This window comes from Crinia signifera, chromosome 6 (genome assembly GCF_055691185.1).
Source record: "Crinia signifera chromosome 6, ASM5569118v1, whole genome shotgun sequence".
Lineage (NCBI taxonomy): Eukaryota > Metazoa > Chordata > Amphibia > Anura > Myobatrachidae > Crinia > Crinia signifera.
This window is the reverse complement of record NC_139222.1, coordinates 101283723-101309755: the sequence shown is the minus strand read 5'-3', so window position 1 is coordinate 101309755 and position 26033 is coordinate 101283723. Positions and strand designations below refer to the sequence as shown.

The 26033-nt window shown below is 46.7% G+C and overlaps 1 protein-coding gene across 1 annotated transcript in view; it reads left to right on the top strand.

Annotated features, from left to right (window-relative positions):
- The first annotated feature begins 24992 nt into the window (after positions 1 to 24992).
- The window catches only part of PMEPA1 (prostate transmembrane protein, androgen induced 1), a 74633-nt gene continuing 73592 nt past the window's right edge, over positions 24993 to 26033 (top strand). Inside the window, exon 1 of the mRNA XM_083146565.1 lies at positions 24993 to 25151. The gene's annotated coding sequence lies outside the window, so the exon portion shown is untranslated. The remainder of the gene's footprint in view (positions 25152 to 26033) is intronic.

The following is a 26033-nucleotide window of genomic DNA, read 5'->3' as shown; positions in this document are numbered from 1 at the left end:
CAGACGCCAGTTATAGCTTTATTGCTTTCTAAAGCATTTTGCTCTGCTCCCCGGTCCCCTGGGTCCTTGGTCCCAGTATCCCTCACTGTTATTCCTCTCCGCAGTCCTCCTGGTCTCCCAGCCTGTCAGCTGGTGTCTGCCCTTGGATTCCAGTGTTCCTGCAATTCCCTGGACTCCTCTGCTGTATTCCATCCTCAGCCTGTGAGCCTGCAGTGGACCCACAGCCTCCATCTTCCGTGGGTCACGTAAGTGCTCCAGTGGAGCCCAGGTCTTTTCCTTCTTTGGCTCCCTGGCCCTCCGTGGCCTAGCCCCTCCGTGGGATTTTCCTTGGTTATCCTCTGTTGTCTCGTTGTCCCTGTCTTTTGGTAGTTGTTCCCTTGCCCCCGGCTGTCATTAGTGTTCTGGTTAGGCAGGAGTGTCACCGTTCATTCTGATCCCTGCTTTGGGAGTCACGGTCCCTTTGGAGTGTTTTTGGGGACTCCCTTCTATCCACTGGTGTCTGCGACTTGGTCGCACTCCCCGTCTTGGCCTGGTGCCGGCAGTTAGGGGCCAGTTTCCAGTTAGGTCCAGTAGTCAGCCTATCCTCTTGAGTATTCCCCGTGGCGATCGCTTACCCCTTGTCACCACATAAGACCTGGCTGCATCGGGGTTTGCCATCTGCCTCGGGGACTCAACAGAGAGAGTGTAGGATCCACTGTGGCCGTCCTAACCGGCGGTCCCGGCTGTGGGCTCACGCCTTGTTATCTCTCCGTCTGGAACCCGTATTGTCCCTGGTGCCCAGGCCAAGGCATCGTAACATTATAACCGTAATGAATAAAGACAGGTCTCCTCTGTCAAATACCAGGAGGGGTAGTTATTTGTGTCGTTTGGTATTATGAGTACCCCTTCCCAGACGTTTTCTGATCAGCTTCAAGGGCTTACTCAGATGGTCCGGGAATTGTCCTTGAAGGTAGCGTCCCAAGAGCAGAGGACGCGGCCTCCTGACTCAGGGGGTTCAGATCCCAAAATGAACTTGCCTGATCGGTTCTCTGGAGACCGCAAAACCTTTTTTAATTTTCGTGAGAGCTGCAAGTTGTATTTTCGACTCAAAACACGCTCCTTCTCATCCGAGGCCCAGCGTATTGGACTAGTTATCTCTTTGCTCCAGGGTGACCCCCAGACCTGGGCCTTTGGACTGCCTTCGGACAGCCCAGCCCTAGCCTCCGTAGACAGTTTCTTTAGTTCTCTCGGGTTATTGTTTGATGATCCTGACCGTGAAGCCTCAGCAGAGACTCATCTTAGAGCCCTTAGGCAAGGGAAAGACCCAGCCGAGGTTTATTGCACCGAGTTCCGCCGATGGGCGAATGATTGCGGGTGGAACGACCCTGCATTACGCAGTCAGTTTCGTTGCGGTCTTTCTGATGAGATCAAGGATTGCCTCATTCAATACCCGGCACCTAAAACATTGGACAAGTTAATGGAATTAGCCATTGAAATTGACCGTCGCCTCCGTGAGCGGAGGTCGGAACGGGGCTCGCTCACTCGGGTGGTTCCCTATGTTCCGATGACCCCTGAGGAAAGTGAGGAGCCCATGCAACTTGGGGCAGCTCGCATTTCCCCGGAAGAAAGGGCTCGTCGATTAAGCTCAGGTCTGTGTTTATACTGTGGCTGTAAGGGTCACATCTTGAGAAATTGCCCCAATAGGCCAGTAAAAGGCCGGGCCAAGTGAACGAAGAGAGGGTGCACTTTGGCCTCCAGCTCTTTTCCTCTCTAGATTCATTACTAATCCCGGGGCATATTTCTTTTCAAGGAGGTAATTTTTCGGGGTCAGTATTTATTGACAGCGGCGCAGCTGGTAACTTCCTGGACTCTTCCCTCGCCCAGAGTTTGGGGATTCCTCAACTCCAGCTTCCTATCCCCATTACCTTACGGGGCTTAGATGGTGGGGTTCTGTCCAATGGGGCCGTTACATTTCAGACTCCACCCGTACAGCTGACCATTGGTCTTTTTCACCAGGAGGAGATCACTTTCTTGTTAACCTCATGTCCTTCGGTACCCATCGTATTGGGTTTCCCCTGGTTGAAAAAACACAATCCCATCATTGATTGGCGCCTTGGGGAGATTACCCAGTGGAACCCAAATTGTCAACAGAAGTGCCTTCATATTTCGCTCCCGGTGAAGTCCACCTCTTTAGCGGGGATTCCCATTCCCTACCGGGATTACTCAGACGTGTTTTCAAAGGGTAAGGCCGACAGTTTACCTCCACATCGGCCATACGACTGTGCCATCCAACTAGTCCCCAACGCGCCATTGCCCAAGAGTAGACTCTATGCATTGTCTCTCCCGGAGACAAAGGCCATGGATGAGTACATCCAAGAAAGTTTGTCCAAGGGGTTTATTCGGCCCTCTAAATCTCCGCTCAGCGCCGGCTTCTTCTTTGTGGAAAAGAAGGATGGTTCTTTGAGACCGTGCATAGACTTCCGTGCCCTTAATAAAATTACGGTGAAAAACACCAATCCCCTTCCTTTAATTACGGTTCTGTTTGATCAGCTACGATCCGCTACCATTTTTTCTAAAATTGACCTTAGGGGGGCTTATAACCTCATAAGAATCCTGGAAGGGGATGAGTGGAAAACGGCGTTCAGTACTCAGACGGGGCACTATGAGTATCTGGTAATGCCGTTCGGGCTATCAAATGCCCCAGCCGTTTTTCAGAATTTTATTAACGATGTCCTTCGGGAATTCTTGGGCAAGTTCGTGGTTGTCTATTTAGACAATATTTTAATTTTTTCCCAAGACTTGGACTCGCATAGGACACAAGTTCGTCAGGTTCTACAGAAATTGCGTGAGAATCAGTTATTCGCTAAATTAGAGAAATGCAAATTTGAGGTGACCCAGGTGTCTTTCTTGGGATATATAATTTCTTCGCAAGGGTTCCAAATGGACCCCAAGAAATTGCAAGCCATTTTAGATTGGGTACATCCCACCAATTTGAAAGCTGTCCAGCGATTTCTTGGGTTCGCCAATTATTATAGGCGATTCATTCATGCTTTTTCTTCAATCGTGGCACCCTTGGTGGCTTTGACCAAGAAAGGTGCGGATCCATCAGCATGGACTCCTCAGGTAGAACAGGCTTTTAAGACCTTGAAGCAAGCCTTCATCTCGGCTCCAATTCTTAGACATCCCAACCCTGAGCTGCCATTTGTGGTGGAAGTCGAGGCCTCCGAAGTTGGGGCCGGGGCGGTTCTCTCCCAGAGAGATCCGGAGTCTTCACAATTCCACCCCTGTGCCTACATGTCCAGAAAATTTTCTCAAGCAGAGTCCAATTATGATGTGGGCAACAGGGAGTTACTCGCCATTAAGTGGGCCTTTGATGAATGGCGACAGTGGCTGGAAGGAGCTGGTTATCAGATTCTTGTCTTAACTGATCATAAGAATCTACAATACATTAAATCAGCCAAAAGACTGAACGCTCGCCAAGCCCGGTGGGCTCTCTTCTTTATGAGATTTAATTTCATTATTTCTTATATCCCTGGATCGAAAAACATCAGGGCAGATGCCCTTTCCAGATGTTTCGTTCCTCAACAAGAGGGTGGGATCAAGTCTGGGTCCATCATTCCTTCGTCCTGTATTCATGCCGGAGTTAGCCAGACCTTGGAGGGTCTTCTCCGGCAAGCTCAGGGGCAAGCTCCAGCCCAAACTCCGGAGAATAAACTGTTTGTTCCTCCTTCATTGAGACGCAGAGTGTTGGCAGAATGCCATGATACTAAAATTTCTGGTCACCCAGGAGTATATAAAACCCTTGCTTTATTATCCCGAGTGGTCTGGTGGCCAGGGATGGCCAGGGACAGCAAGGACTTTGTGTTGTCTTGTCCAGAGTGTGCCCGACATAAAGTTCCACGTTCTCGACCATTGGGAGAGTTGTTGCCTTTGTCCGTTCCTGGCAGGCCTTGGTCCCATCTGGCCATGGATTTTATTGTGGGTATTCCAGTCTCATCACACTGTCAAGTCATTTGGGTCGTCGTCGATAGATTTTCTAAGATGGCGCATTTCGTGGCTTTAAGGCAGTTACCCTCGGCTAAAGAACTGGCCATGCTATTCCTTCAGCACATTTTTCGTTTGCACGGATTTCCCAGTGATATTGTGTCCGACCGGGGTCCACAGTTTGTGGCTCAGTTTTGGAGAATGTTTTGTGCTGCCTTGAAGGTTAAGATCAGCCTCACTTTCGCATTCAATCCACAGGCCAATGGACAAACAGAGCGTCTTAATCAGTCTCTTAAGCAGTATCTGAGGGTCTTTGTTTCCAAACTTCAAAATGACTGGGTTAGTTTCCTGCCGTTAGCCGAATTTGCGCACATCATTCGGCCTCTAAGACGTCGCCCTTTTTTGCAGTTTACGGATTCCATCCATGGGCTAATTCTCTGGGACCGAATGCCCCTGGCTCTTCTTCGACAGCTGCCTCTCGCCTCAAAGTCATATGGAGGAAAGTCCACTTGGCCCTTAAAGAAGCCTCTTTCAGAGAGAAGGTATTCTCTGACAAGTCCAGACGGCCTTGCTCTTTCAAAGTTGGTGACTGGGTGTGGCTATCCACCCGTAATATAAAGCTTCACCAACCATCAGCAAGGTTAGGGCCTCGGTTCATTGGGCCTTTTCGGATTGTCAGGAGGGTTAATCCGGTAGCATTCCGTCTTGCTTTACCTAAGTCCCTCAGGATTTCGAGTACCTTTCATGCTTCTCTTCTTAAGCCAGTGGTGTTTTCACAGAGATTTCCTCGCAGACTGAGGAATGGCCCCGCCCCAGTGATGGTGCAGGGGCAACAGGAGTTCCGCGTGGAAAAGATCCTCGATTCTAGACTTATGAGAGGTTTCTTGCAGTTTCTGGTACACTGGAGGGGATTTGGTCCCGAAGAGCGGTCCTGGGTTTCCGATGGAGATTTGCATTCGCCCAACCTTAGGAGGGCCTTTTTTCGTCAATTACCAGATAAACCTGGTGGGAAAGGGTTGTTAACCCTTCCTCAAGGGGGGGGGTACTGTTGCACGCCGTCCGGGTTTCCCTGCACCCGGACGGACGGCGGGTGCAGCGTCATCTTACGCGGCGGGGGACGTTGCCGGGCAGCGTCCCAAGCCTCACTCTGAGGCTAAGCGTCGTGGCGTTGCTAGGCAACGTCCACGAGCTTCCGCCCGGAGGCCAGGAACGCGCGCGCCTGACAAAATTTGAATAAATAGCCGGCGTCTGCTGGGCACAGACGCCGGTTATAGCTTTATTGCTTTCCAAAGCATTTTGCTCTGCTCCCCGGTCCCCTGGGTCCTTGGTCCCAGTATCCCTCACTGTTATTCCTCTCCGCAGTCCTGGTCTCCCAGCCTGTCAGCTGGTGTCTGCCCTTGGATTCCAGTGTTCCTGCATTTCCCTGGACTCCTCTGCTGTATTCCATCCTCAGCCTGTGAGCCTGCAGTGGACCCACAGCCTCCATCTTCCGTGGGTCACGTAAGTGCTCCAGTGGAGTCCAGGTCTTTTCCTTCTTTGGCTCCCTGGCCCTCCGTGGCCTAGCCCCTCCGTAGGATTATCCTTGGTTATCCTCTGTTGTCTCGTTGTCCCTGTCTTTTGGTAGTTGTTCCCTTGCCCCCGGCTGTCATTAGTGTTCTGGTTAGGCAGGAGTGTCACCGTTCATCCTGATCCCTGCTTTGGGAGTCACGGTCCCTTTGGAGTGTTTTTGGGGACTCCCTTCTATCCACTGGTGTCTGCGACTTGGTCGCACTCCCCATCTTGGCCTGGTGCCGGCAGTTAGGGGCCAGTTTCCAGTTAGGTCCAGTAGTCAGCCTATCCTCTTGAGTATTCCCCGTGGCGATCGCTTACCCCTTGTCACCACATAAGACCTGGCTGCATCGGGGTCGGAGCGGGCTTAACTCGCTCCTTCGAACGCGGCGGCCACAGGTGAAGCCTAGCTCCGCAGGGGTTTGCCATCTGCCTCGGGGACTCAACAGAGAGAGTGTAGGATCCGCTGTGGCCGTCCTAACCGGCGGTCCCGGCTGTGGGCTCACGCCTTGTTATCTCTCAGTCTGGAACCCGTATTGTCCCTGGTGCCCAGGCCAAGGCATCGTAATACCTATGACATTGCCTTCCATCTGCTGAAGTTGTGCCTGCATACCTATTAAGGCATTGGTCTGCGCTGTGCACGATTGGCTAAGTGCAGCTATACTTTGCGCAAGGCTGCCAATATGGCTATTCTGTTCCCTTACAGCATAAGTAAGATCTGCAAAACGGGTGTCAATGCTATTAGCCATGCGCACATGAGTACCTACACCAACCCGTACATTTCTTGAAATTTTTCTTAATTGAAGAAAAGTGTGACGCATGTACCCCTGGATGTTCCCTATTTGCAGGCTTTGGGAGGCCATAAATTCTATTTGTTTCTCCTTGAAATCTACCAAGGAGTTAGCTACTTGTGCAGCAGAAGCTGCTGTATGGGGTGTGTTTGTGGGTGGGGGTGGGTTGGGAGTCACCCCACTTGGGGGAAGATCACTCTGTGATGACGTCTGTATTTCCTCCTCAGCCGCAAAGGTCTCCACGGGTTCGAGAATGATGTCCATTTCTTCCAACATCATCATAGAGGATTCTGTTGGTTGTGTTCCTAGTTGTACAGTACCTGCGGATACAGATGAAGAGGTAAGTACTGATGTATATATAGGCCAGTCTCTCTTCAGTACTGTTTTTGAAAGGGCTTGAGATGCTGAACGCACATACCTAGGGGTATTATGTACTTACACATGTACCCCGATACTGCATGTAACATTGACATTAATAATAAGTGAGATGGCTAGGTCAGGTTACATTCATTTCCGTTGCAATGTAGCAGCAGGAGATGAATGTAGTGTGAGATATTGTTGATGTGATATGGGTGTGTGTACTGTATGTGTAATGGCCTGTTTTTTGTTCATTTACCTGCTTCCACAGATTCTGCTCCAACTGGCCTTCTTTTCTTTGATGCGTGAGCACTTCGGGACGGACAATCTGTGAAAGGAAAGATGGGCAGCCATTATCTACCTTGCAATGGATAAGCATTTATGCCAAAAATGCATTGAAATTACATTACTGGACAATACTTCCTTTGGTTAAGGACTACATTATTTAGTCCCCACATTATTTGACATATGTTTTTCACCTGAATTTTTTGTTAGATTATTATTAAACTATTTGACACATTGCAACTGGTGTATAATCTGTGGTATGTAGGCATGGCAGCTAAACCACCAGTACACCAATGTTTTTTGGGCCATATACATGTTAAGCTGCTAGAAATAATGTTAAAGTGTTGATTAATATCAGCAGTTGTTGAACTACAAGGCCCAGCATTATGACCAATTTGAAAGTAGGAGCAGGCAATTTTTTGTGCTTGACCTTGCTGGGCTATGTAGTTCCACAGCAGCACTTTACTTAGCATAACAATACAAGTGAACATTACAGTTTGAAAACATTGCCATGTATGTTCAAGATTGCATGTGGTCACACTTACCAGCTCTGGATGGCGTTGTCGGCCTATCGGTATCCGCGACGTGCATGCCAGGCAGGACCTCAGGGGGTATGATTCTTTTGAGCTTGACCTCATAGGACGTGTAGCAGACAGTGGTGGGGCTTCCTCCGCCAGTCTTGGTGGCCTCCTCCAACTCCATGGCCATTTTACTTTTGAGCTGTCTCTTGATGTCGTTGAACCTCTTCTTGACATTTCTGACCAGGCGCTTGTGCTGACTTACAGCGTTCACCGCCTGGGTGATGTCCTTCCACATAGCCCTTTTCCGCTGTGCAGTGGTCTTGTGGTGACTTTTCCCCAGTAACCGGTCAAACACGGGTGTGATAGCCCGGACAAGCGCAGCATTTTCCTACTATGAGAATCTGACCTTTCGGCCACTTTTTGTGCGGCCAGCTTCTACCTCCTCCTCATTTTCTACTTCAGCCATGAACCCCTCCTCCTCCATGCCAGTGTCTTCCTCCTCCTCACCTCCATCTTCCTTCACCGCTGACATGTGGCCCTCCTGCAGCTGCTCTGGGGTATGGAATAGATCCTGGGTATAGGATGGGGATGCCAGCGGATCCTCCACCTCCTCCTGCTGGGGCTGGTCTGCCAGGGCCTGGTCTGGGGCTGGCCTTGCTGCCTGCCACACTGCTGCCACTCCCTGTAATGGAGGACGACCTCAGCAGTCCTCTGCTGCCTCTCCCACTTGGCTGGCTGCTGCCACTGCTCCCTCTGCCACCAACACCTCTTCCTCTGCTCACACTGCCACTGCTCCTCTCCATGCTCCTTACTTCCTATCAAAGAGTGAAATGGCACCAGTGGCCCTTTATATAGGGGGTGTGATGCATAATGGAGGGGACAGAGGTGGGCCAATAGGTTAGGGGGTTCTTAGTCATGCGGAGACAATCTTGTAAATCGCACTCCGGTTGGTCCAAAACTCGCACATGACCGGCGGAAGAAATCGGACTTTTTTGTGTAATAAAATTGCACCACTTCGCCGCAAATCGCACTACATCGCACTCTTCAGCCTCCAAATCGCATCCCATTAAATATGCGAATTATTACCAAAAATTGTGAATTAAAAAAGTGCGAAGAGAGGCGATGTGGTGCGAGATAAAAAAATGTGCATTTATCTCATCCCATAGAATGTCATCCAGTGTCTCAACATAACAATAAGGTCCATGTATTTTAAATCCCATTCACAAACATAACAGGTGAGGTAGCCATGTTGGGTGCACTATGAAGGTTATGCTGTGGGAGATAAGCCATAAAGGGACCCAGGGCACATATGAGAGACCTGGCATGTTTGTAATAATATCACATACCCTGTATGAGTAGATTCATGCAGGAACCATCTGAGGCAACCATCTGGGGTGTACTCTGTGGGTTGCTGCTGGCAGAGTGTACAGCCAGTGGAGGTAAAGCACAAAGGCATAGCATACAGTGGGGATGGAAATACAAGGTAACAACATGTTAAAGGAACAGTGGGAAGAAACAAGACTTCTGGGGGCCATTGGAGGTTAAAAGTGGTTAAAATAAAATCCAATTACATAGACAATGCAGTGTTGCTGCAACTCCAAGGAGGAGACTGCCAGGCTGTTCATAGGGTGCATATGAGCCTCTGTAGCCCTCCTATACTTCCAGTTGCCGCATCTGGCATGCTTGTTGCAGTGGAGGGTGTCTGGAGAGATATTCCTCTATTCAGTGAAGCAGGGTGGAAGAAAACATCAATGAAGATGGAGTAGAGCAGAGGTTGGTGCTGGGTGAGGAGGGGTACACAGCAGAGAATGTTCCCTCGCCCACCCTGACCCTCCCATGGTATGCTCACCCAGGGTTACAGCCTGTAAGTCCAACTATCAAAAATGTCAGCTGCCGATTTCACCACTAGAAGGACCAGTGCAGGGGTATGGGTAAAAACCGGACCAGGACAAGACCGCCGGACCGGACATAAAATTCTGGGTACTTGTTTCCTAGCACGGCGCCCATGATATTAAGTTGTATGGCATAGCATCGCATGCCATATGCCCGCATGCAATGTGATGCGATTTTAAATTGTATAAGCCCCTAAACGATTTTTAATTGTATAAGCACCCTAATGGGTGCTTACAATGTTAAATGCATTCCCACGCCACCCCCACTATCAACGCCAACCCGAAGCGTGGAGAGCCTGCGAGGGGCGGTGGTACGCGTCCTTCGACCTTTTCATACCCCCACTATCCACGTCGGTGTGGAGTTGATTTTTTATAGTGTGGCGAGCGCAGCGCGGCGAGTGGACGCGTATTACTTTACATGTATTCTGCGTCCCTCGCCGCGCTTCGGGCTCGGTGGCTCGCTGCGCTCGTCACACTATATAAACTCAACTCCACGCCGACGTGGATAGTGGGGGGTATGAAAAGGTCGGAGGACGCGTACTGCCGTCCCTCGCTGCGCTTCGGTTTGGCGTTGATATCGGGGGTGTTTTAACATAGTAAGCACCCATTACGGTGCTTATACAATTAATTATCTTATAGGGGGCACATTTAACATTGAAAACACCCATTAGGGTGCTTATACAATTTTAAATCGTATACCATTGTATATGGCATAAAATGCGATGGTATACAATTTAAAATTGTATAACATCGGCTGCCATTGCGTAACATCGCATACCATCGTATGCCTTATGGTCTGCGATGCGATGGGCGCCGTGCTAGGAAACAAGTACCAAATTCTGCTGTACGGAGCTTGCAGCGTCCGGTCCGGGGGGGTGTCCTGCGTGGGGGGGCTGCCTGTGACGCCTGTCACCAGGGAGTGGAGAAGGGGGAGAATAAAGCCCCCCCTATATGGTCCGGGCATGTAGCTAAAACCGGACGGTCCGGACCACACAGGGAGGCAGCAATATCCCCTTCCCCATGTCCCTGATGATAGCTATCACAGGGAACCCCCCCGGACAAGAAACCCCCCAGACGGGACACCCCCTGGACCGGACACGACAAGCTCCGGACTGCAGATTTTGATGTCAGGTCCGGCGTTTAGTCCGGGTCCGGTTTTTACATAGTCCCCCAGTGCAGCGCGGTCAGGATCTCAGGGCAGCTGTAAAGGACGGTGCGGATGTGAAGGCGCTGCTAGCTCAAGAAGTGGTTGAGGTCATCAGCTTGAAGCCACACGCTTCAGAGTTGTCCCTTGCAGTCTTAAGGTGTGTACACAAGGGGCAATTCATCTAAGCGATTTTGACTACATCATCAAAATCGCTTAGGGTTGCCTGCATCGCCCTGTGTGTACACAGCAGGTGATAGCGATGCACAGCCCTGCAGCGTCACTATCGCTCAGCCAGATAGTCAGTGCAGGCAAGAATATTCTTGCTACACTGTGTATTTGACCACAACTCCCAGGGCTGGCAGGCTGTAGTTAGCCATCTCACTGATGGCTTAACTACATCTTGATACACACAGGGCACAGCCAAATTCACAAGGGCTGAGTCCCGTGTGTACATGGCTTTAAACAGACCCTGAGGTGTAGTGCAGTAGGGCCATAAAATGCCAGAACATGAGAGCCATAACTCCCTGCAGTTACTTGTTCTACTACATTCTAGTCTTCTAGTCCCTATACTCCTGTGCAAACCCACTCTAGCTGTACACAAGCCCGTTCAATCCCTGACTGACCAATTTAAATGATCCCGATTGGTGGAGCAGTGTGTATCAAGCCATGACCTCCTGTGACTCCTGTGAAAAGGCGGCTGGAGGAGGGGGAGAGGGGATCCTCTATGGGGATCGGGAGGTCAACTGTGCAGCACATGAGATGAGACCACCCTGTCCTGACCATTTCAGAAGCATATACAATCAACAGCCATTTGTCCGATATCGGGTGAATGGAATGAAAATTGTACAGGTGTGTGCCTAGCCTAGAATTCAATACGATCTCATAAGTGCGGTTTCCTTTCTGTTAAAAGACAGATGAACACATAGGACTACATTTTACAAAACTCGTTTTCAGAAAAACTTTGTTCCATGATACGAGAAAAAAGCTAGTTGACTGGTAAAGGGTTAAAAAAAAATCCATTAGTGAGGCATTTCTGTCACAAAATGATTCCCATTTGCCTTTCCATTCAGCCTCCTCTGACTGAAGGGTTAGATGAGCAGTGACCTCAATGGCTGCAGCCACTTAATGTGACAGCAGCAGATAACAGCCTCCTGCTCCTCCCAGTCTGCCCTTATCCTGCCCTCTATAAACCCAACAACTCATGAGCTCCAGCTGTCTGTTCAAGTAGCAGCTTTTTCTGTGGACAGAGAACTTGTATTGTACAGCAGTACTGTAGGCAACCCACAGCACTTCATCTATTGCAACTACAGATCTGCTCGCTGAGTTACAGTTCCACAACATGAAGGGATTCCAGATGTGTTGTTCTGTAACATTTTTGCCATGGACACAAATGCTGTCAGTACTGCATGAACTATAAATTATTTTCTGGATATTATAATTTCCAGATTGCCTAAAGTCTGTCACATGACCCAATCATCCTGCACCTGCTTTCAATAAGATCCCAATCTGAATCCCATAATTTATTGAATCCAACTTTGGTGTTTATTTACTTAGATGGGAGATCTATTGAAGATGGGATATTGCCAGGGGTGGATTTAGGGATGAGGGCGCCCCTAGGCACAACAATAATGTTTACTAAGTAGGACAGTTTATAGGGGCAGTATCTGCATGTCCTATCCATTTACACTCTATTTAAGATGGAATATAGTACAGTACAGTGGATATTTTGCAGTTATTGGTACATTTCGGGCTGACAGTACTATCACAGGCATCCAAGTGCCGCCCCCAAACATGTGCCGCCCCTAGGCACGTGCCTCACGTGCCTAATGGGAAATTCGGCTCAGGATATTGCCCATAGCAACCAATCAGAATCTACTTCTTATTTATTAACCCCTTCCTGACAGAGCTAGTTTTTGCGTTCCTGACAGAGCCATTTTTTTCAAATCTGACATGTCTCACTTAAGTGGGGATAACTTTTTTTTGCTTTTACTTATCCCAGTGATTTTGAGATTGTTTTTTCGTGACACATTGTACTTCAAATTAGTGGTAAATTTGGGTCGATACAGTCTGTGTTTTTTTGTGAAAAATACCAAAATATCGTGAAAAAATGGAAAATTTAGCGATTTGCAAAATGTTAAATTTTCTGCTTGTGAGACAAATAATCTTACCACTCAAAATAGTGAATAACTAACATAGACCATATGTCTACTTTATGTTGACATCATTATTTCAACTTCCTTTTAATTTTTTGGGACACTAGGAGGCTTACAATATGAATAGCAAATTCTCAAATTTTCAAGAAAATTTCAAACACTGATTTTTTTAGGGACCAGTTCAGTTCTGATGTGACTTTGAGGGACTTGTATGTGAGACACCCCCATAAATGATGCCATTTCAAAAACTGCACCCCTCACAGTATTCAAAACAGCATTTTGGAAGTTTGTTAACCCTTTAGGTGTTTCACAGGAATTAAAACAAAGTGTAGGTGAAATTTCAAAATTTCTTTTTTTTTGCAGATTTGCAATTTTAATACATTTTTATAAGGAACACAGTACATTTTACTAGAGAAATGTGACTAAAAATTGATTCCCCCAATTCTTTTGTTTTCATAAATATCCTATATGTGGCCCTAGTGTGCACGGTGACCAAACCACAGGCTTCATAATAGAAGGAGCACCTACTTGATTTTGGAGCCTCCTTTTTATGAGATTATTTTTTAGGCACCATGTAGGTTTCAAGGCACCATAAGATGCTAAAAGTTAGGAACCCCCCCACAAGTGACCCCATTTTGCAAACTACACCCCTCAGGGAATTCATCTAGGGGTATAGTGTACATTTCAAACCCCCAGGGGTTTCACCAATTGTGGTACAACTGGGCAGTGAAAATGAAAAATTATTTTTATTACACAAAAATGCAGTTCTGGCTCCAAATTTGTCATTTTCAGAAGGTATGAAGGAGACAAAGCACCCCAAAATCTGTGCCCCAATTTCTCCCGAGTACGGCAATGCCTCACATGTGACCAAAAAATACCAGTTGGGTGCATGGCAGGACTCAGAAGGGAAGGAGTGATTTTTGGATTTTGCAGCTCAGATTCTGGTGGAATTTTGGTGGGTGCTATGTCGCATTAGCAAGACCCCCCAAGCACCAATACAGTGGAACCCCCCCACAAGTGACCCCATTTTGCAAACTACACCCCTCAGGGAATTCATCTAGGGGTATAGTGTACATTTCAAACCCCCAGGGGTTTCACCAATTTTGATACAAGTGGGCAGTGAAAATGAAAAATTACATTTTTTTACACAAAAATGCAGTTCTGGCTCAAAATTTTTCATTTTCAGAAGGTATGAAGGAGAAAAAGCACCCCAAAATATGTGCCCCAATTTCTCCCGAGTACGGAAATGCCTCACATGTGACCAAAAAATACCAGTTGGGTGCATGGCAGGACTCAGAACGGAAGGAGTGATTTTTGGATTTTGCGGCTCAGATTCTGGTGGAATTTTGGTGGGTGCTATGTCGCATTAGCAAGACCCCCCAAGCACCAATACAGTGGAACCCCCCCACAAGTCACCCCATTTTGAAACATACACCCCTCAGGGAATTCATCTAGGGGTATAGTGTACATTTCAAACCCCCAGGGGTTTCACCAATTTTGATACAAGTGGGCAGTGAAAATGAAAAATTACATTTTTTACACAAAAATGCAGTTCTGGCTCGAAATTTTTCATTTTCAGAAGGTATGAAGGAGAAAAAGCACCCCAAAATCTGTGCCCCAATTTCTCCCGAGTACGGCAATGCCTCACATGTGACCAAAAAATACCAGTTGGGTGCATGGCAGGACTCAGAACGGAAGGAGTGATTTTTGGATTTTGCAGCTCAGATTCTGGTGGAATTTTGGTGGGTGCTATGTCGCATTAGCAAGACCCCCCAAGCACCAATACAGTGGAACCCCCCCACAAGTCACCCCATTTTGAAAACTACACCCCTCAGGGAATTCATCTAGGGGTATAGTGTACATTTCAAACCCCCAGGGGTTTCACCAATTTTGATACAAGTGGGCAGTGAAAATGAAAAATTACATTTTTTTACACAAAAATGCAGTTCTGGCTCAAAATTTTTCATTTTCAGAAGGTATGAAGGAGAAAAAGCACCCCAAAATCTGTGCCCCAATTTCTCCCGAGTACGGCAATGCCTCACATGTGACCAAAAAATACCAGTTGGGTGCATGGCAGGACTCAGAACGGAAGGAGTGATTTTTGGATTTTGCAGCACAGATTTTGGTGGAATGAATGGTGGGTGCTATGTTGCACCAATACAGTGGAACCCCCCCACAAGTCACCCCATTTTGCAAAGTACACCCCTCAGGGAATTCATCTAGGGGTATAGTGTACATTTCAAACCCCCAGGGGTTTCACCAATTGTGGTACAACTGGGCAGTGAAAATGAAAAATTATTTTTATTACACAAAAATGCAGTTCTGGCTCCAAATTTGTCATTTTCAGAAGGTATGAAGGAGACAAAGCACCCCAAAATCTGTGCCCCAATTTCTCCCGAGTACGGCAATGCCTCACATGTGACCAAAAAATACCAGTTGGGTGCATGGCAGGACTCAGAAGGGAAGGAGTGATTTTTGGATTTTGCAGCTCAGATTCTGGTGGAATTTTGGTGGGTGCTATGTTGCATTAGCAAGACCCCCCAAGCACCAATACAGTGGAACCCCCCCACAAGTGACCCCATTTTGCAAACTACACCCCTCAGGGAATTCATCTAGGGGTATAGTGTACATTTCAAACCCCCAGGGGTTTCACCAATTTTGATACAAGTGGGCAGTGAACATGAAAAATTACATTTTTTACACAAAAATGCAGTTCTGGCTCAAAATTTTTCATTTTCACAAGGAATGAAGGAGACAAAGCACCCCAAAATCTGTGCCCCAATTTCTCCCGAGTACGGCAATGCCTCACATGTGACCAAAAAATACCAGTTGGGTGCATGGCAGGACTCAGAAGGGAAGGAGTGATTTTTGGATTTTGCGGCTCAGATTCTGGTGGAATGAATGGTGGGTGCTATGTGGCATTAGCAAGACCCCCGAAGCACGGTGAAATTATGAACCTAATATTCCATAGATGTGTGGTATATTTTAAAACACTCCTTTATACATAGGCCGGGTTTGTCGGGGCAAGTGTCACACTGGAAAATAGTTTGCTTTCTTATTCCCTTTTTATAGCAAACTTTGCACCTTTTTTGTGTCCTGCCCTTTTTTCCAGTGGAGGGGATTTCATCAGGAAAATGCTGCCCTGGTACAATACGGGGGCCAGTACTAGAAGTACTGGGGCCCTCTGCCTGCTGGTTCCCAAATATTAGGCCCTTTATGACTTCCTCTTGAAAGTGCATAAATGTCCCCCTCTGGCCGGTAGAACGGAATAGCACGTAAGCGTTATACAGTGCCATCTGGATGATATACACGGCCACCTTCTTGTACCAGATTTTTGTTTTCCGCAGGGCACTGTACGGCTTCAGTACCTGATCTGAAAGATCCACTCCGCCCATGTACCTATTGTAATCCAGGATACAATTAGGTTTTGAGGTGTGGGTACTGGTACCTCGTACAGGGACGGAGGTGGTACTGTCTCCGTGAATTGTTGTCAGTATAAGGACATCCCTCTTGTCCTTATATTTGACCAACAACATATTTTCGTTGCATATTCCCCTGCTTTCACCCCTTCTCATTACTTGGGCAATGTGCGTTTTTGGGAGGCCTCTTTGGTTCTTGCGCACAGTACCGCAAGCTGCTGTACCTCTTGAACCAAGGGCCTTAAACAGGGGGATGCTGGTGTAAAAGTTATCCACATAGAGGTGATAACCTTTATCCAGGAAGGGGTGCACTAAATCCCAGACAATTTTCCCACTAACACCTACGAGGGAGGGGGGGCATTCTGGCGGTTCAATTCTTGAATCCTTCCCTTCATAAACCCTAAACCTGTGGGTGTACCCTGAGGTGCTTTCACACAGTTTATACATTTTTATGCCATACCTTGCCCTCTTACTGGGAAGGTACTGGCGGAATTTAACCCTTCCTTTAAAATGTATAAGGGACTCGTCGATACAAATAAATTTTTCAGGGATGTACACCTCTTCAAATTTGGCACTGAAATGATCAATGACCGGCCTGACTTTGAATAGACGGTCAAAGGTGGGATCATCTCTGGGTGGGCACTGTGCATTATCGGTGTAATGTATAAATTTAAGAATTGTCTCAAATCGAGTCCGGGTCATGGCCATACGGTAAAATGGAGTACTGTACAGAACATCTGTACTCCAATATTGCCTAATTTCTGGCTTTTTTACTATGCCCATATGAAACACCAGACCCCAAAACGTCATCATCTCTACTGCATCTACAGGGGTCCACCTAGCAAATGATGACGTGGGGTTTTGAGCAATAAACTGCTGGGCATATAAATTAGTTTGGTCCACCATTAAATTTATAAAATCATCAGAGAAAAATAATTTGAAAAAGTCAATTTCTCTGAGACCTGTGGAATCAAATTGGATTCCTGGCATGGCCAAAAACTCAGGAACCTGGGGCTCAAAATTGTCTGGTGGTGGGGTCCATACGAGATCAATTATTGGGGGGGGGGTCTCAGCTGCTCTACGGGGGCGTCTTTGAGGGGGTCCCTCATCACCAGAGGAGGAAGAGGAGCTTAAGGCGAATCCTTCAAATTCCCCGCTTGCATCACTGGCTGTGTCAGAGTCAGAAGCAAGCATGGCATATGCCTCCTCCACTGAATACATTCTCCTGGATGACTGGGAGGACATTTGGGAGGACATTTGGGAGGACATTTGGGATGCCATTTTTATTTTTGTGTTACTGGTAGTGAAATGTTTCAACACGTGTATAGTGTAGGGGGGGGTACAAACTTTATTTCAATCCGGGGGGTATGTAGTGTGTAGTGTGTATGTGGTGCAGAAAAAAAAAAATACTTTATACCAATAAAAAAAAAAAATGAAGGGGTTAAAAATAAAAAATTTAAGGGGTTAAAAAAAAAAAGGTCCTGCGCCAAAAATTGAGCACAGATGTTGGTCAGTAACGTCTGTCACTGAACAGCGCTCAAAGGCAACAGGAATTTGATCAAAAAAAAAAAAAAAATCGATCAACCCTGTGCCGAAAAAGATGATCAGTGATGTACGTCACTGATCAGCGCACAGCGGCCACAGGACACCCACAAAATCACAGTGTGTGTAAAAAAAAAATTAAAAAAATACCCCACAGCACACACACAAAAAAAAAAGGTGATCAGTGATGCGACACTGATTACCAGTGAGGTGCAGCAGGTGCACAACCTTTGGTGCAACTGACAGGTATATATAAAAAAAAAAAAACCACTGTACCCCCAAAAAAGTTGCTGATCACCTCAGATATAGTGATCAGCACAAAAGGCGGGGGCAGCAGACACAAAATTTAGCACTCTCTATCACTCTCTGTCACTATCTCTCTCTATCTCTCTATCTCTCACTATCTATCACTCTATGACACTGCAGCAGCAGCACTGACAGGTATATCTATATATAAAAAAAAACCTGCGCCCCCAAAAAGTTGCTGATCAGTTAATTTATACTGATCAGCACAAAAGGAGGGGGCAGCAGTCAGTTATATAAAAAATATATAGCACAATCTGTCACTATCTCTCTCTATCTCTCTCTCTCTATCTCTCTCTATCTCTCTATAACTATCACACTGCAGCAGCACAAAATATAGCACTCTGTCACTAGGCCTCTCTATCTATCTCTCTCTCTCTATCTCTCTCTCTCTATCTATAACTATATCACACTGCAGCAGCACAAAATATAGCACTCTCTGACACTATCTCTCTCTCTATCTCTCTCTCTCTATCTCTCTATAACTATCACACTGCAGCAGCACAAAATATAGCACTCTGTCACTAGGCCTCTCTATCTATCTCTCTCTCTCTATCTCTCTCTCTCTATCTATAACTATATCACACTGCAGCAGCACAAAATATAGCACTCTCTGACACTATCTCTCTCTCTATCTCTCTCTATCTCTCTCTATCTCTCTCTATCTCTCTATCTCTCTCTATCTCTCTCTATCTCTCTCTCTATCTAGCTAGTACACTGCAGCAGCACAATTTCACAGGAAGGCACAAGTAGCAACAGGATCCAGGAAGCAGTGATGAAGCAGCGATCAGGTAAGTATGGAGCAAGTATGGAGCAAGGTTCTGGTCAGTATGGCGGCAGGGGGGTACGGTGACCGCACTGCACGCTATTCCAGACCGGAATGGCGTCTGCAGTGCAGTCACCGTTAGTTTAAATCCCCCTCCTTGGCTGTGATTGGTCCGTCGGTCCGACGGACCAATCACGGCCTTTGGGGGCGGGCGGGGTGAGGTGGGGTGACACCAGTGTCACCCTTACACCCCGCGGTGATTGGTGCTGTACTTTACAGCACCAATCACCTCTGATCCCGTGTCACCGGCGAACGTTATTCGCCGGTGACACAGGAAAACGCTGTAATTGGCTGTTCACACTGAACAGCCAATCACAGCGATCGCCGACGGGGGGGCGGCATCGCAGCCCCCCCTGGGCATGCACGGACATGTCTGCTGTCAGGGACAGCAGACATGTTGAAACTGTCACCGCGTCTATAGACGCGGTGACAGTTTAAATCCATGACGTACATTTACGCCATGTGTCGGGAAGTGCTTCCCGACCATGACGTAAATGTACGTCAAATGTCGGGAAGGGGTTAAGCAACTTCAGATGATAATAGATAGAATTTGATTGGTTACCTGTAGCAACCTGCCATCTTCAATAGAACTGCTATCTTAGTAAAAGTTTACATAGACAGCTTACAAAGAGTGTGGCTGGCAGGAGATAGGTCACACATAAGCAGGCATCATGTTATTATTGCCATTACTCAGGCTGCCCCTTCAGGAAGGAAGCAGCCAAAACGGCATAGTGGGAGGCATAGCAGGGGAACATGATGCTGAATAAGGGGCAAAAAAGCAGGCTCTACCATGTCAACTTGGCCTTGTCCCTGCTATGCAATGCCAAGATTACTGGCATTTTGAGGCCACAATAATACGATTCAGTATGTGCTGCGTCATTTGCAACCCCAGACTGCCCACATGCAGACAACTGTGGGGAAGGGTGTGTTGATGCAGGAAGCTGCGCGCAGGTCCAGCTACCAGACATGCCTATTTTCCAGGGAGCGCCACACGATTTTCAGGGGCCTCCCAGCCGTTCCGGAAAAGCTGTACTTTATGACTGCATCTACAGTATCTATGCGTGTATGTCAGTGTTACAGTTCTGGATACAGTACTGTAATGCTATGCTACTAATTAAAGAGCCAAGGCATGATTCAGATTTGTACGCTAGTGCCAATGTTGTGAATGTGTACTCCGATAACACTAGCCAACAAAAAACAACTTTTCATTTGCTTCTTTTACAAAAATTTTCATTTCTAACTAAATTTGGGGCAGGAAAACCGAATATGACCTTAGAATTTGTTTATTAGCTCTAGTTTTTTAGATACACTACTTGTGATACATGTACTTCTGTAGTAAAAACTAATATTATACTAATATGATATCTGTACACAACAGAAGTCGCAATTGTTTTAATTCAATCTACTGTATGTACAGGTAAATTAGCAGAAAATAAGATAACAGGCCTTGCTATTTCGTATGACGACCTATTTATGAGTGCGCCTTCATTTTGCTTGCCGTTTGTACTCTTGTCTTGGAGCATCTCTTGTCACCGTCCAACAGTAGTCTGCAAGCATGGAGACGTCCCATTTACCCTGATATCTTCGTTCCATAGTTTAAATATCTTGGTGGAATCTCTCACATGCTCATCACTTACTGCACCACAATTCGGAGGAAAGAAGTCCAGATGAGAAACGAGAAAATTAATTTTGAGTGACATATTGCAGCCTAATTTATTATACTTCCTTAGGAGGTTATCTACAATTTCAACATAGTTTTAATCTCTTCTCTCTCTTCATCTCATCTCTCCTGGAGGCTGAGGTACAGGCAAATCATCTCTATGTGGTACTGGATGGATAGCTGACGGGATGTTGGGTATTCCAGAGTCCTCATCTTTTTTTCTTGACAGGCCATGCTTAACAGGAGGTACCATACAGAAATAGCAGCTATCTGTATGGTTTGAGGGCTCTCTCCACACCATTGGAATTGCAAAAGCCATTGCACGTCTTTTTTTATTTAACCATTGACGTAGATTTACCGCACATGTATTACAACAAATGTGAGGTGCCCATGGTTTATCCATGTCCCCTACCTTGACACCAAAATAATGATAGTAAGCAGTCTTCACAAGTGGAGTAAGTTGGCGTGTCTGGTGGGAAAAGGTCACTAAATGTCACATAACAGAAACTGTCTGCAGTATTCACACATTTACATGGCATCCTTGCTCTTCTCCCAGAAAACGTTATTCACAAAAAAATAAACAAAATATGTCTGACAATAACTCAGGATACCTGTACTAAGGATTGCCAACCGACAATTTATTGAAATAAAAAAAAATCCTAGTATTTTTCAAAAATCCCTCAAATTCTCTAGCATTTAATGAAATATGATTATATCTCAGAACTTAGAGCCAACTTAGCATTTTAAATGCCATATTCATATTTCCCATGCTCGAATAAACTAGAAATTACTATTTTTGTTTCGGAAGCATTTTCACTGTTGGCTAGTGTAATTGTGCAAAAATTTGCAAATGCTTCAGCCGCCTGGATTTGTACTGAAATGCCAACCAGCAACTTTGAAAGTCCCAGAGGTCTACACACAAAGATGCAGACTCTAACTCTCTCTCTAACTACCGTCCTATCTCTCAGCTCCCATGCCTCTCCAAGCTACTTGAGAGACTTGTTTACTCTAGCCTCACATACTTTCTTAACCCTCACAACTTGTTGGACCCACTTCAGTCAAGCTTTCATTCCCAACACTTCACAGAGACAGCACTGACTAAAGTGGGGAATGATCTGGTAACTGCCATTACTCACTACTCATTCTTCTAGATACCTCTGCTGCTTTTGACACTGTTGACCACACTCTTCTCATACAAACACTGCACTCCTCAGGTCTTAATGACACAGCCCTTTCCTGGTTCTCATCCTACCTATCTGATCGCTCTTTCAGCATTCTCTGATACCACCTCCTCTTAATTACCTCCGTCACTTGGAGTACCGCAAGGCTCAGTTTTATTTCCTCTGCTCTTCTCAATCTATACCTCATATCTTGGCAAACTAATCAGCTCCTTTGGATTCCAGTATCACTTGTACAGTATGTGGATGACACTCAAATCCATGGGTCTTCAAACTATGGCCCTCCAGATGTTGTGAAACTACATGTTCCAACATGCATTGCCACATTTTTCCTATAAGAGCATGCCAAAACTGTCAGGGCATGCTGGGACATGTAGTTCCACAACATCTGGAGGGCCTCAGTTTAAAGACCCATGCTCAAATCTATCTATCTACCCCAGTGGTTTTGGCCCATGTCTCTGATTGCTTCTCTGCCATCTCATCTTGGATGTCTTCTTGCTACCTCAAACTTAACATTTCCAAACCTGCAGAAGAAAAGTGTGGTCATGTGCTGCTTGGAGAGAGATAGGAAGTGCAGCTCTCTCTCTACCCGGGTTTCACTTTCTGTATGTACAGCTACAGCCTGTCTGCCAGCAACTTGAAAGTAAAGCACAGTACACACTGGACGATTTTCAGCTGGAAAGCCGCCCAGTGTTTATGGGGCAGCAATCAGCGGTAAGCGCTGATGTGCGCTCCAGCATCATCGCCGGTGGCTGCTCTCATCTGCTGGTATTACAGAGTGGGCATAAAATTGCTGTATACCCGCCGCATGCGCGGTTTTAATTTGAAGACACCGAAGACCAGCAAAAGCCGCAGAGCATTAGAAAGCTGGAGCCCTGCAGCACCAGTAAAAGCTGATCAGTGCCAGGGTCGGAAAGAACGAAGCCACACAGTGCCAGATGATACATTAGGTAAAAGACAAATGGGTTACTTAAAACATAGCTCTGTTGAAGAGGCAGGAGCCCTGTAACACCAGCATCCAGTGGCGTAGCTACTGTAAGGCAGCCCCCGCTGCCGCTTGGGGGAGCGGGGGCTGCGTGGGCGCCGGCTCGGTGCACTGACAATCATCGGCTCCAGCCTCCAAGTCCCCAGCATGTTCCTGGTAAAATCTCCATCTCCTATACTGTAACGTGTTCGACCAAAAAATGGGAGGGGGGGGTGCCCTAATTGTGTCTGGTAGGGGGGAGCAACATTTATAGTTACGCCACTGCCAGCATCATGGCATTCAAACATCAGGGGAAGCACTACCCCCTGACATTATATACAGGGCTAGCACATCTAATCCTGATTGCCACATCATACATCTACCCAGGGCTATTTTTCAGTAGGCTCCAGCAGGAACTGAGGCACTTATTCTAGTTCACTCTTTCTGACAAAATATTTCTTAGATGGACTAAACCAGGCATGTCCAACGTTGGCCCTCCAGATGTTTTGAAACTACACATCCCAGCATGCTTTGCCACAGTTTTGCTATTAGAGGATGCTAAAACTATTGCAAAGCATGCTGGGATGTGTAGTTTCAAACCATCTGGAGGGCCAACGTTGGACATGCCTGGACTAAACCATGTGCACTGCAGGTGAGGCAGATGTTACTTGTGCAGAGATAATTAGATTTGGGTGGGGTTTTACACCTGCCTCACCTGCAGTGCACATGGTTTTGTCCATCTAAGAAATATTTTGTCAGAAAGAGTGAACTAGAATAAGGGCCTCAGTTCCTGTTGGAGCCTGCTGAAAACTAGCCCTGCATCTACCCCTAAATGAGCTCCTGTATATACATAATATTACCGTAAGTTATGCATCCATAGTGCCAAATGATCAAATGTGCTTTCCTTTAGGGCAGTGGTCCCCAAACTGTGCGCCTAGGCTCCCTGGGGTGCCTCGGGATACTTGCAGGGGTGCCTCGGGTTGGTCGTCCAGGACCAATTCAAATTATTTATGATCAATTATTTCTGGACAAGACCAGTGCTGGTGGCTGCTAATCATAAAATGTGTACAATCAGAAGCAAATCCTGCCCTTTACCACATAACTGAACCTAAGAAGCACATATAAACACAACCTACTTAATTTGATATATATTTTTTGGGGCCATGGGGGTGCCTTGGAAAAATTCTGATACTCTGGGGTGCCGTGATTAGATAAAGATTGGGAACCCTTGCTTTAGGGGCAATTAAATTATTGGCAACGTGCAGTCACAATGTTTGTAACTGCAATGAGCTTTCGGTACTTATGTATTATCTGGGCTCCCATGTTAAATGCACCCCATTTTTTCATACCCCTACTATCCAACTACGCATGGAGTTGATTTTATATAGTGTGGCAAACGCAGCGAGCCCCGCGAGGGGACGCGGTCTCATAAGAAAAACGGGAGCCCAGATATTACATAAGTACCGAGCTTTCTGTTTCTCCTGAACTTTGCGAGCATCACGACTAATCGGCCATCACAGTGGCAAAGTGGTTAGCATTGCCATCACAATCACTGAGGTCATGTGTTTGATTCCTGATAAGGGACCAACTTGTGTGGAGTTTATATGTTCTCCTGTGATATTTTTTTTTTCTGGATATTTCTATTTTCCCCCACATTCCAAAAATATATTGGTAGTTTAAAGGGGTCCTACAAAAATACAACCTAGTGTATATGTGTGTGCACGTGGATCATTGGGACAGGGAATGATATGAACGGCTGACATGTTCTGTATAACACTGCATAATATAAATTAATGTTAATCAATGGTAATATATCTCAGCACTTTATCCCACCCATGATATTCTTGGGCTTGATATTCTACAACAGATTTGGCAGAGAGTAAATAGAAAGCAATGACTAACTACATACAATGATAAAGATCCGTGTGTTCTTCGTTGATGTCGTTCCTGTGTAGCCTACACGTCATTCTCCTTATCTGCCAGCCTGACAGACAGACCAATAAGAGTGGGCAGGCAGCAGTACGGCGCAGAAAGGGTCATAGCGCTGAGTGACAGGCAGGGGTGCGGGCATAGACTAGTGAATGACAGCAGGCGGTGTGGGCAGCAGTTGGGTCACTGCGGGGTCACTCCGCTTTGCAATAAACTACGACCTGCCCTCCCCAGCCAACCACGTGTATTTATCTCTGCATGTGTCCTTTAGCCGCGCCCACCGCTATCCGATTGGCAGCCGGGATTGTATCATCCCGCCCCGATACCGGTTTTACTTTTCATTGGCATGGCCTTCTGTCCGTCTCTTTCCAGACGGGTATGTGACGTCACTGTCTGGAAACGCCTCTCCGTGTCCTAAGGGAACATTTAAAGAGCCAGAAACCTTTTAATTATTGCACCCCCGCCTTTCCTGCCTGCCCGGTCTATTACCAGTGTACAGGCGGCTGCGCTCCTGACGTGCTCCCATAGACAGGCAGCTGGCAGTGTGTGAGACTCATCCCAGGCAGCTACGCCATGGAAATGTCAGTGCATAGACTACTAGGACATGTAGTATATCCGGTCTCCCCGGCTGACCAGCTAAGAGGATGGTGATATCGGAGCAGATATTTAGGGGGTAATGCAATATTAATGTTGTGTTTATATTGCTTGCTAGTAGGTAGCTGGCGGCGGCCAGACATACATTTTACTGTAGTGCATTTACTATAGGTCGGGTAGGTAGCACGATAGGGCTAGCACAGGGCTTACTACTCTAGCATGTACAGGTGTTTGTGATGCTATATAGGGCTTACGGCACTGACAGGTCAGGTAAACAGCATTGCAGTGCTAGCACGGGGCTTATTACTTTAGTAGGTACAGGTGATGGTGCTAGCACAGGGCTTAGGGCACTGCCAGGACGGGTAAGCTATTGCAGTGCTAGCACAGGGCTTATTGCACCAGCAGGTACAGGTGATGGTGCTAGCACAGGGCTTATGGCACTGCCAGGACGGGTAAGCAGTATTGCAGTGCTAGCACAGGCTTATTTATTACATTAGCAGGTACAGGTGATGGTGCTAGCACATGGCTTTTGGTTCTGCCAGGTCAGGTAAGCAGTATTGCAGTGATAGCAAAGCACATGCTGCACCAACAGGTAAGTAACTAGCTGATAAAGCAATGCCAGTACATTACACTGACAAGGTAGACAAGTGGCAATGCAGTGCTACTAAAGGTAGGTAGTATTGCAGCACCTGTTAGATGCTGGTAATGCAATGCTAGTAGACTAGATAGGTGCTGGATAAAACTTATTACACTGACATGGCAGGGCAGATAGGTGGTACTGCAGTACTAGGAATGATTACACTGACAGCTCTGGGAGATAGTGTGGCAGTACTTATTACACCATATGTCTGGTAGGTAGGTAGGTGTCGATGGAAAACAGGTTGGTAGGCAGCCTATGACCGTTATATGCATATCCTTACTGCCTATTTCCAGCATTATTTATAGGGCTGGTAGGTAGGTT